Source organism: Saccopteryx bilineata, chromosome 3 (genome assembly GCF_036850765.1).
Source record: "Saccopteryx bilineata isolate mSacBil1 chromosome 3, mSacBil1_pri_phased_curated, whole genome shotgun sequence".
NCBI lineage: Eukaryota > Metazoa > Chordata > Mammalia > Chiroptera > Emballonuridae > Saccopteryx > Saccopteryx bilineata.
The window spans coordinates 132,998,565-133,011,510 of NC_089492.1; the positions used below are offsets into that span (position 1 = coordinate 132,998,565).

The 12,946-nt window shown below is 39.2% G+C and overlaps 1 pseudogene; it reads right to left on the reverse strand.

The window, feature by feature from the left end:
• Positions 1-582: 582 nt before the first annotated feature.
• On the reverse strand, positions 583-11,968 carry LOC136329878 (T-cell surface glycoprotein CD1b-2-like; annotated as a pseudogene).
• Positions 11,969-12,946: the final 978 nt, after the last annotated feature.

The following is a 12,946-nucleotide window of genomic DNA, read 5'->3' on the forward strand; positions in this document are numbered from 1 at the left end:
TTCCTTGGTAATATATTCTTTGTGTTCATTGAGTTGTTTTCTGATCTCCCTATATTGCCTTTCTGTGTTTTCTTGTATATCTCTGAGTATTTTTAAGATTTCTATTTTAAATTCTCTGTCATTTAGCTCCAAGGCTTCCAATATGTTAAGTCTTTTCTCCATAGATTTTTGCACATCTATTTGTGTTACCTCTCTTTCTTTTGTATCCATAATATTCGATTTCCTCTTTCTTATCGGCATCTGCCTCTCAGATTCTTAAAACAATAATCCTTCTTTATCTTCAATTATTTCTTCTTGTGCCACTTCAACCAATTAACAGGTTTGTGACTCTTACCTCCTTTATACCTAGGTGAGTGATTTTTAACCTTTTTCATCTCATGGCACACATAAAGTAATTAGTAAAATACTGTGGCACACCAAAAAATATGTATTTATGGATATGAAAAAAATAGATATTATTTTAATTAATTCACTCTGGATGGCTATTATTGTGTAGGCTGTTGTCATTTTTTTAAATTTTACAATCTAAGGGAAAAGAGGTTAGTGCCCTTTGCTAGGCCCAGCAAAGTGTTTTAAAAATTCTTACTGCGACGGAAATGGCGCCGTGAGAAGCGCGTCCGACAGCTCTCCCCTAAATCACAACAAATTTATCAACTAGAAACAGAAAAATTTATCCTCGGAGCATTCCGGAGTTCCACACAAACTGAAAGCAAAAGGACTGTTATCACTTGAATCTGAGAGACGAGGGTGTGGAGGAAGCTACCACAGCGACGCTCATTCAAGCCGCCAGGGAGTGCGCCTGCGGTGAGTCAGCCCATATACTTGGGAACCGCAAGCCGCCGCGAGCCGCCGACCGCGAGCTGCCGCGAACCGCCACCGCGAGCGGCCGCCACGACCCGCGGCGCGCGCGCGCGCGCGCACCCGGTCCGGTTGAGCACTGCTGACGTTCCCAGCGGCCCGCACACTGCGAGTGGGGGTCGCCGGCCACCGGTGTCCGGAGCGCAACATTCACGCGCGTGCCTTGGGCATTCCACGCGCCCAGGGAGCCCTACTGGTCAGCACACCCAGGGGGCTCCATTATCCTGCGCCTGGTGCGGTCCAGCCGCCAGCGGCGGGGTGAGCGGGAGAGGCTTGGGAGATTCTCTCCGTGGGCGGGGCACCTCACCCAGCCATTCAAGCTAACAATCAAGCGTTGGGGGAGGGGCGCGCGCAGGCAGCCTAAAATACCTTCAGAAACACAGCTGCGACCCAATCACTGAAATTAGCTTAACCCATAAAATCTGCGCACCCTCGGTTCTAATTGATAAGATCTCTCTCAGTTCAGCGATCCAAGACAAGAGGCGTGATGTTTTTTAGTGCCTCTCGCTAAAGGGGCGGGGGCAACTTCTGATTGATAGAGCCTCCATATTCAGGGATAAACGCTAACAAGAAGGACTTGGCAGATAATAAGGTCTATACTACACTAGTCATAAGCAGAGACTAGTGCCTCTTCTTCCCTGCAAAAACAGGCTACAAAGTGTGGAAAGCCTGGGTTGAGAGGTCCAACTAAATGATAGGCGCTGAACAGTCACCTTGACAACAATTGACTCCCACCCCCGCCTGATTTCACTGGAGGCCCTGACTGTCAGAGCCTTTCCCAAAGCCTTGCACTGAGTGGGGATAGAGTGGGGATTTCCCAGCTCTTTGAGCCTCTTACTCCCCAGGCAGAAGCAGTTGCAGCCTTATAGCTGGATCACCAGGCTGCTAACTCAGAAAGGGGGGACTAGGAGAGAGAATCCAGGAAAGCAAACTCTCTCATCGTTGGACCCTGCAAACGCCAACAATCCTTTACTTCCAGCAAGACTAAAGCCAATTATATGACATTGCCATAGAATCCCATCAACTGCAAATCCCTACCTAAGAGTGACACAGGGGCAGAGCCTGGGGTACAGAGTCACCGACCAGGAAGAGGGAGAGAAAAGAAAAAGGAAGAAGTTAACCTCTCAAAATCAAGAAAAACCCACAGACTTTACAACTTGATCCATTAATTTGTTGTTGTTGTTGTTGTTGTTTGTTTCTTCTATCTTTTTGCCTTTATTTCCTCCACCTCGGTCCTTCTATTCTCTGCCCATCTTATGCTTCCCCTTTCTTGAACTACACTACCCATGAGTGTTGCATTTTATTTTTCTTCTTCATCCTCACCCTCCTTTAAGGTTATACTCCAAAACACTTAACTCTCACTCTCTCTTCTTTTGTTTTTTTTTGTCTTGCTTTATTTTGTTTTTTTCTCCTCCTATTTTATTTCTTCCTTCGTTTTTCTCTTTTTCTTATTTTTTCCTTTCTATTCGTTTTTTCTTTTCTCATTTTACTTTCCTCCCATATAATCCTCAATCACGAACAAATTAGTTAATTTGGGACTCAAGGCTTTTTTTTGGATTTATTTCTCTTTTTTGCTTTTGTTTTTATTTTTTTTCTCTTGTTTGTTTATTTTTGTGGCATTTTGGGTCCTCCCAACCCAAGGTCTCCATTGTATTTAGTCTTCGCTCCACTTAATACAACAGATTTTTACTTATTATTTTTATTTTTCTTTTTTATTATTCTTTTTTGGTCCTTTTTTCTGGTTCCCTCTTATCCCTCTCATTATATCTCTTAGTTGACCATCACTTACAAGCAAATCATCTTATGCTTGTCTAAGATTTTTTTCCTTTTTTTTTTTTTTTTTTTTTGCATTTAGTAGGTCCCTACTCCCTTTTTTTGCCCTTTGAACTCTTCACCCCAAATCAGGCCCTCCATTATAGGCACGATATTTCCCTGAGGAGGGGAGAGGAGGAAAAGAGAAGAGAGAAAAAAAGGGGGAAATAATAAATTATTACTGTTTTTTTTGTGGGATGTTTAACCCTTTTTTTTTTTTTTTCTTTTTACTCTTTATTAATTCTAATTAGTGCTATCAATAAGACTACCCTCAGATGCCGATAAGAAAGAGGAAATCGAATATTATGGATACAAAAGAAAGAGAGGTAACACAAATAGATGTGCAAAAATCTATGGAGAAAAGACTTAACATATTGGAAGCCTTGGAGCTAAATGACAGAGAATTTAAAATAGAAATCTTAAAAATACTCAGAGATATACAAGAAAACACAGAAAGGCAATATAGGGAGATCAGAAAACAACTCAATGAACACAAAGAATATATTACCAAGGAAATTGAAACTATAAAAACAAATCAAACAGAAATGAAAAACTCAATTCACGAGCTGAAAAATGAGGTAACAAGCTTAGCTAACAGAACAGCCCAGATTGAAGATAGGATTAGTGAAATAGAAGACAAACAACTTGAGACACAACAGAGAGAAGAAGAAAGAGACTCAAAAATAATAAAAAATGAGAAAGCCCTACAGGAATTGTCTGACTCCATCAGAAAGAATAACATAAGAATAATAGGTATATCAGAGGGAGAAGAGAAAGAAAATGGAATGGAGAATATACTCAAACAAATAATAGACGAGAACTTCCCAAGCCTGTGGAAGGAACTAAAGCCTCAAATTCAAGAAGCAAACAGAACACCAAGTTTTCTTAACCCCAAAAAACCCACTCCAAGGCACATCATAATAAAGATGACACAAACCAATGACAAAGAAAAAATTCTCAAGGCAGCCAGGGAAAAGAAGAGTACATCATATAAAGGAAGGCCTATTAGATTATCATCAGATTTCTCAGCAGAAACTCTACAAGCTAGAAGAGAGTGGACCCCAATATTTAAAGCCCTGAAAGAGAGGAACTTTCAGCCAAGAATACTATACCCATCAAAGCTATCCTTCAAGTATGAAGGAGATATAAAAACATTCACAAATACAGAAAAGATGAGAGAATTTATCAACAGAAAGCCCCCACTCCAGGAAATACTAAGGGGGGTTTTCCAACCAGATTCAAAGAACAAAAGAAAACAACACCACAAGTAACAGCTCCACCAAGAACACAATAAAACCAAACTTAAACTGTGACAACAAAGGAAAAAAAGGGGGGAGAGGATGGAGATTAACAGTAGCAAAGGACGATGAAGTGCAGAAATACTTATAAGATAGGGTACTACAATGAATATGGTAGGTACCCTTTTCATTACTTAATGGTAACCACCCTTAAAAAAACCACCACAAAAACACTTGACTTAAAAAAGGTAGCAACAGAGGAAAGAAGTATGGAACACAAACAAACAATAACAAATGATAGAAAAACAAAAGAGAAGAATCAAACTAGATACAAAACTAACAGAAAGCAATTTATAAAATGGCAGTAGGGAACCCACAAGTGTCAATAATTACACTAAATGTAAATGGATTAAACTTACCAATAAAAAGACACAGAGTAGCAGAATGGATTAAAAAAGAAAATCCAACTATATGCTGCCTACAAGAAACACATCTAAGCAACAAGGATAAAAACAAATTCAAAGTGAAAGGCTGGAAAACAATACTCCAAGCAAACAACACCCAAAAAAAAGCAGGTGTAGCAATACTCATATCTAATAATGCTGACTACAAGACAGAAAAAGTACTCAGAGACAAAAATGGTCATTTCATAATGATTAAGGGGAAGTTGAATCAAGAAGACATAACAATCCTTAATATATATGCACCAAACCAAGGAGCACCAAAATATATAAGACAGCTACTTATTGACCTTAAAACAAAAACTAACAAAAATACAATCATACTTGGAGACCTCAATACACCGCTGACGGCTCTAGATCGGTCATCCAAACAGAGAATCAATAAAGATATAGTGGCCTTAAACAAAATACTAGAACACCTGGATATGATAGACATCTACAGGACACTTCATCCCAAAGCGACAGAGTATACATTTTTCTCTAGTGTACATGGAACATTCTCAAGAATTGACCATATGTTGGGCCACAAAGACAATATCAGCAAATTTAGAAAAATTGAAATTGTACCAAGCATATTTTCTGATCATAAAGCCTTGAAACTAGAATTCAACTGCAAAAAAGAGGGGGAAAAACCCACAAAAATGTGGAAACTAAACAACATACTTCTAAAAAATGAATGGGTCAAAGAAGAAATAAGTGCAGAAATCAAAAGATATATACAGACAAATGAAAATGAAAATACGACATATCAGAATCTCTGGGACGCAGCAAAAGCAGTAATAAGAGGAAAGTTCATATCACTTCAGGCCTATATGAACAAACAAGAGAGAGCCGAAGTAAACCACTTAACTTCACACCTTAAGGAACTAGAAAAAGAAGAACAAAGACAACCCAAAACCAGCCGAAGAAAGGAGATAATAAAAATCAGAGCAGAAATAAATGAAATAGAGAACAGAAAAACTATAGAAAAAATCAATAAAACAAGGAGCTGGTTCTTTGAAAAGATCAACAAAATTGACAAACCCTTAGCAAGACTCACCAAGGAAAAAAGACACAGGACTCAAATAAATAAAATCCAAAATGAAAAAGGAGAGATCACCACAGACATCATAGAAATACAAAGAATTATTGTAGAATACTATGAAAAATTATATGCCACCAAATACAATAATCTAGAAGAAATGGATAAATTCCTAGAACAATACAACCTTCCTAGACTGAGTCAGGAAGAAGCAGAAAGTCTAAACAGACCAATCAGCAGGGAGGAAATAGAAAAAACTATTAAAAACCTCCCCTAAAATAAAAGTCCAGGCCCAGACGGTTATACTAGTGAATTCTATCAAACATTCAAAGAAGACTTGGTTCCTATTCTACTCAAAGTCTTCCAAAAAATTGAAGAAGAAGCAATACTTCCAAACACATTTTATGAAGCCAACATAACCCTCATACCAAAACCTGGCAAGGATGGCACAAAGAAAGAAAACTACAGACCAATATCTCTAATGAATACAGATGCTAAAATACTAAACAAAATACTGGCAAACCGATTACAACAACATATTAAAAAAATAATACATCATGATCAAGTGGGATTCATCCCAGAATCTCAAGGATGGTTCAACATACGCAAAACGGTTAATGTAATACACCATATCAACAAAACAAAGAACAAAAACCACATGATTTTATCAATAGATACAGAAAAGGCTTTTGATAAAATACAACACAATTTTATGTTTAAGACTCTCAACAAAATGGGTATAGAAGGAAAATATCTCAACATGATAAAGGCCATATATGATAAACCATCAGCCAACATCCTATTAAACGGCATAAAACTGAGGACTTTCTACCTTAAATCAGGAACAAGACAGGGTTGTCCACTCTCTCCACTCTTATTCAACGTGGTGCTAGAAGTTCTGGCCAGAGCAATCAGACAAGACAAAGAAATAAAAGGCATCCATATCGGAAAAGAAGAAGTAAAGCTATCACTTTTTGCTGATGATATGATCCTATACATCGAAAACCCGAAGGACTCCACAAAAAGATTATTAGAAACAATAAACCAATACAGTAAGGTCGCAGGATACAAAATTAACATACAAAAGTCCATAGCCTTTCTATATGCCAACAATGAAATATTAGAAAACGAACTCAAAAAAATAATCCCCTTCACGATTGCAACAAAAAAAATAAAATACCTAGGAATAAACATAACAAAGAACGTAAAGGACCTATATAATGAAAATTACAAAGCATTGTTAAGGGAAATCGAAAAAGATACAATGAGATGGAAAAATATTCCTTGTTCCTGGATAGGAAGAATAAATATAATCAAAATGGCCATATTACCCAAAGCAATATACAAATTTAATGCAATTCCCATCAAAATCCCTATGAGATTTTTTAAAGAAATGGAACAAAAAATCATCAGATTTATATGGAACTATAAAAAACCCCGAATAGCCAAAACAATCCTAAGGAAAAAGAATGAAGCTGGGGGCATTACAATACCTGACTTTAAACTATATTATAGGGCCACGATAATCAAAACAGCATGGTATTGGCAAAAAAAATAGACACTCCGACCAATGGAACAGAATAGAAAGCCCAGAAATAAAACCACATATATATGGTCAAATAATCTTTGATAAAGGGGCCAACAACACACAATGGAGAAAAGAAAGCCTCTTCAACAAATGGTGTTGGGAAAACTGGAAAGCCACATGCAAAAGAATGAAACTCGACTACAGCCTGTCCCCGTGTACTAAAATTAATTCAAAATGGATCAAAGACCTAAATATAAGACCTGAAACAATAAAGTACATAGAAGAAGACATAGGTACTAAAATCATGGACCTGGGTTTTAAAGAACATTTTATGAACTTGACTCCAATGGCAAGAGAAGTGAAGCAAAGATAAATGAATGGGACTACATCAGAATTAAAAGTTTTTGCTCAGCAAGAGAAACTGATATCAAAATAAACAGACAGCCAACTATATGGGAACTGATATTTTCAAACGACAGCTCAGATAAGGGCCTAATATCCAAAATTTACAAAGAACTCATAAAACTCAACAACAAACAAACAAACAATCCTAAAAAAAAGTGGGAAGAGGACATGAACAGACACTTCTCCCAGGAAGAGATACAAATGGCCAACAGATATATGAAAAGATGCTCATCTTCATTAGTTATTAGAGAAATGCAAATCAAAACTACAATGAGATACCACCTCACTCCTGTTAGATTAGCTATTATCAACAAGACGGGTAATAGCAAATGTTGGAGAGGCTGTGGAGAAAAAGGAACCCTCATTCACTGTTGGTGGGACTGTAAAGTAGTACAACCATTATGGAGGAAAGTATGGTGGTTCCTCAAAAAACTGCAAATAGAACTACCTTATGACCCAGCAATCCCTCTACTGGGTATATACCCCAAAACCTCAGAAACATTGATACGTGAAGACACATGTAGCCCCATGTTCATTGCAGCACTGTTCACAGTGGCCAAGACATGGAAACAACCAAAAAGCCCTTCAATAGAAGACTGGATAAAGAAGATGTGGCACATATACACTATGGAATACTACTCAGCCATAAGAAATGATGACATCAGATCATTTACAGCAAAATGGTGGGATCTTGATAACATTATAAGGAGTGAAATAAGCAAATCAGAAAAAAACAAGAACTACATGATTCCATACATTGGTGGAACATAAAAATGAGACTAAGAGACATGGACAAGAGTGTGGTGGTTACCAAGGGTGGGGGGGGAGGGAGGACATGGGAGGGAGGGAGGGAGAGAGTTAGGGGGAGGGGGAGGGGCACAGAGAACTAGATAGAGGGTGATGGAGGACAATCTGACTTTGGGCGAGGGGTGTGCAACATAATTTGATGACAAAATAACCTAGACATGTTTTCTTTGAATATATGTACCCTGATTTATTAATGTCATCCCATTACCATTAATAAAAATTTATTTAAAAAAAAAATTTGAATAAACATTAACATGAAAATTAAAAAAAAAAAAATTCTTACTGCACACCAGTGAAAATTGCTGCCTTAGTTTATCTCCCTCTTTCTCTCTCTTGTTTTTCCTCCTTTTTTCCTCTTCACCCTCCCTCCCTCCTTGTTTCTCTGTCATACCCACTAAATCTCACCATTTGCTCGCCCCTCCCTCCATGTTTGTGGACCATCTGTTCCCATTTCCAGCCAGATCCAGTTCTTTCTCACCCCAGTGGAGGATGATGTCCTGGCCTCCCAGGCTGCTGTGCTTTACTCGGCAATTCAGGTTAGACTCCTCCCCAGCCACAACGTCCAGGGTTACTCGAAGATACCATGTCTTGTCAGCATTGGGCAGTATGTCACCTTGATGAGTTCCTGGATGCTTCTACTCACCCCTCATCCACATTACCCGTACAGGTTTGGGGTAAAATCCTGAGACATGGCACACCAGCAGCAGATGACCAGGCAAAGGAGGGGGGCCACTGGAAAGCCAGGCCTCAGACTTCACTGGGGCAGAAAGGAGCAGGACAGTGTCACATTATGACTCTAATCTAGACCATAGGGGCTCAGAAACCCACTCGTTTGAACAGTGATCCTTCCCACTCGTGTGAAAACAAAAAAATTTATTGTTTAAGCCACTCCTCTTTTAGGCGCCCTGTAGTTTTGAACTCAAAGAGATGGTATAAATCGAAAGAGAAAAGTATTGGAGAGAGAACAGGACAATCCTTGTCTCTGCAGTTTCACCTTCCCTGCAGGGAGAATGCTCAAGGGTTATCAAGGCAGACTTTTGACGGAAGATTCTCTATGATACTAGAGATACCTTGGTATTGAGAGGGAAGTGTGCAGTTCCTCTGTGCTCTGCGGCCGCCCTCCACAGCAGCACACAGGAATCATTCTGGAAGCTCAGGACCTCCACTCCTCCCAAAGCTCCCCTCAGGAAGATTACTGTGGTCTCCCAGAATGCAGCTCATAGCTGCCTATATTCTGGATTTCAAAGGGATCTAGATAGAGGAAAAACAGAGAAAAAGATATTTAAAAGGCAACAGGAAGGACAGGGATGGAGAAACAATCTAAGGTGTTGGATTTGGGTGGGGAGAAAGGTTTGAGAAGTGAATTGAAGCCAAAAGCCAATTTAACAGCATCATGTGCCACACAATGGCTTTGCAGTTAACAACAAACCACGTACAAGAAGGTAGTCCCATAAGATTATAGCAAAGCTGAAAATTTCTTATTTGCCTAGTGACTTTGTTTGTCATAATAACAACATTGCTCATGTGTTTGTGGTGATGATGGGGTCAAATCTCCATTGTGTTGCCGGTTGTAAAGAAGAGTAATGGTGTAATACGTACAGTACATGATACATGAGAATGGTAGTACATGATGCTATTAGTGTATGTGTTTATTATACTTTTAATTGCTATTTTAGAATGTACATTTTCTACTTACAAGAAAGAAGTTTATGAAACACAGTATGCCGTGTCATATCAGCAATAATTTTATCTCTTTCATATTTACTGCATCACTTGATTGGGTAATTTTCTCTTTTGCTTGATTTAATGTTCTTTATATCTTTTAATGCTATACTGTTAATTAATCCAGTAATGTGCTATACTGGATTTTAGTTTCTTAGCAATAAAATATACCACAGAGAATAGTGTGTGGTAGCAACCCTATCTAGGCTTGTTTAGGTGCACTCGATGATAGTTACACAACAATAAAATTGTCTAGCAATGTATTTTTTAGAACATGTCCTCAATGTAAAGTAGTATATGGCTGTTTTCAGAGATTTTTCTTTTTAAAATATTCGTTGATTGATATCAGAAAGAGAGAGAGGAAGACATCATTTTGTTTTTTACTCATTGATGCACCCATTGGTTGAGTCTCCTGACGGAGAGCAAACCTGCAACTTGAGCATATCAGGATGATGCTCTAAAACAGTGGTCCCCAACTCCCAGGTCGTTGACCGGAACTGGTCCGTGGGCCATTTGGTACTGATCTGCAAAGAAAGATTAAATAACTTACATTATTTCCATTTTATTTATATTTAAGTCTGAATGATGTTTTATTTTTTAAAAATAACCAGATTCCCTCCGTTAAATCCGTCTAAGACTCACACTTGATGCTTGTCTCAGTCACATGATACATTTATCCATCCCACCCTAAAGGCCGGTCTGTGAAAATATTTTCTGACATTAAACCAGTCCATGGCCCAAAAAAGGTTGAGGACCAGTGCTCTAAAGAACTAAGCTACCCAGTCAGGGCTATTCAGAGACTTTTCAGCAAGAAGAGAACAGGGAAGGTATACATGTCATAAATGGTGGGGAAGAGATGTTGTGGTAAAGAACAGTGGGTGAGAAGAAAGAAGGCGGTAATGTGAGGAGCAGGGTGGTGAAGTCAGGAGGAAGTACACATTCCAGGATGAATGGGATAATTACATTGAGAGGAGGAGCAGGCAAGAGATGCTTGAGGAGATGGATTGGAAACAGAAGAAGTCACACTTTAGTTCACTCAGGGGCAGGGTGGGAAAAGTGGTGGCTTAGGGCTTGGAGTTTAAGAGTAAAAGAGTTAGACACAAACAAAGGGGAATCTTCATCAGATAAGAGTGCAAGAAGCAAGGGAAATCTGAAGTACTCTGTGGAGGTGTGGAGTCTAAGAGGAGGACTGCTTTAGATAAATGTGCTCATACAGTTGGCTAAACTGGAAAAGAGGAGAGAAAGATCCTGGGGTGCAGTAGCATGAATCTAGAGAGAGAGAGAGAGATAGAGAGAGAGAGAGAGAGAGAGAGAGAGAGAGAGAGAGAAGTTATTGGTAATCTACTCAGATCACAGGACTGAACTAACATGTCATCTGGAGTTCACTGACATGATCCTGTACTACCTGAAGGAATCACATGATATTGAACCAGAATATTTCCTCCAGCTCAGTCATCTCCACACTACTGAAGTTTCCCTTGGACCCAGGCTTCAGGACAATGACAGTGCTTGAGTCTCTATGCCAGCCTTGAATCTGCATATCATTCTGCCAGTCTGAGCCTTGATTTTGTTGCCAGGTGCTGTTCACAAATGATGATATCTGGATGACATGGAAAGAGGTTAGCTCTCGAAAAGCTGTGGGTAGTGAAGAGATTGTAAAAGTAAAAAGAAAGAAGAAGAAGCCGATAGAGAAAAACAGATGAAAACCAGAAAATTGAGAAAAAAAGAAACATTCTGAAAAACAAAATGGCAGAAACATTTGCCTGTATCAGGGCCTCCGGCTCCATCCTCAGCATCCAATATAGAAGAAGAGGGCTGGAGTCAGGCTGGAGAGCACCCACACCCTGAGTTCTGGCCAGAGTTACTCTTACCTTGCTCGTGTTTGTGCTCAATGTCACCACCTGGGATGAGATCTGTTAGCAACAGAAATGGCAAAAGCAGAATTTCACCGGTAGATAGAACTTTTGACTCTTAAAGCTAGTGTTTCATTTCAACTCAGCAAACTGTTGTTTCCTCAGTGCTCTATAGTGACTTTCTTTTCCAGGGACAAAATTCTACCTCATTTACGTTGGACATCATAAAGAAGTTCTGTCTCCCACAGCCTTGACTCTCCCATTCTGCCTGTCATTTCTACTCTAGCTCTTGAGTTCCAAATTTTCTTATTATCTTTCTAGGTTACTGCAGTTTTCCTGATCTCAGCTCTCTGTATACAACCTTGAAAAAGCCACCAAATGGTTTTCTTTTCCTTTTTCTTTCTTTTTCTTTTTAGATGAGAGAAGAGGGGGTAGTGAGGCCAACTTCCACATGAGATCCGACTAAGATCCACCAAGCAACCCCATCAGGAGCCGATGCTTGAGTACCAGGCTATATTTCCTACCTGAGGCTGTTGTGCTCTAACTGAGCAATCCTCAGCACGAAGGGCCATGCTAGAACCAATAGGACCACTGCCTGTGAATGGGAAGAAAAGAAAAGGGGAGTAGGGCAAAGATGATGGTTGCTTCTCCTGTGTGCCCTGACCAGGAATTGAAACCTGGAAGACCATACACTAAGTTGATGCTCTTCACCCTGAGCCACTGGCCAGGGCCCTCTATGTGGTTTTGAAATGTTATTTTACCTCCTCAGTCTTAAATTGTAACATCTTTTACATTGGAAGGGACTGTTACACAATCACCTGCTTTAATTTAGGAAAATTATTTTGGTTCATTCATACAATTCAGTCTTCCTCAGTATGACCTTGTCTTCTCCTGCTCTTTGCCTTTACCTCTTCTCTGCATTCTCAGTGGCTCCTCTTTCTCATTTTATCCCCTTGTCTCATTGCCCTAGCCCTACATTTGTGTGGCTTGTGTTGGTGACCATTTACAAAAGGCAAAGCATTCATTTTCTTCATGTTTTTAATGTTTTTTAGTTCTTCCATCACTTTTAAATTGATTTTAAAATTCTTTTTTTTTAAAATTATTTATTTATTTATTTATTTTTTACAGAGACAGAGAGGGAGTTAGAGAGAGGGATAGACAGGGACAGACAGACAGGAATGGAGAGAGATGAGAAGCATCAATCATTAGTTTTTCCATTGCGTGTTGCAACACCTTAGTTG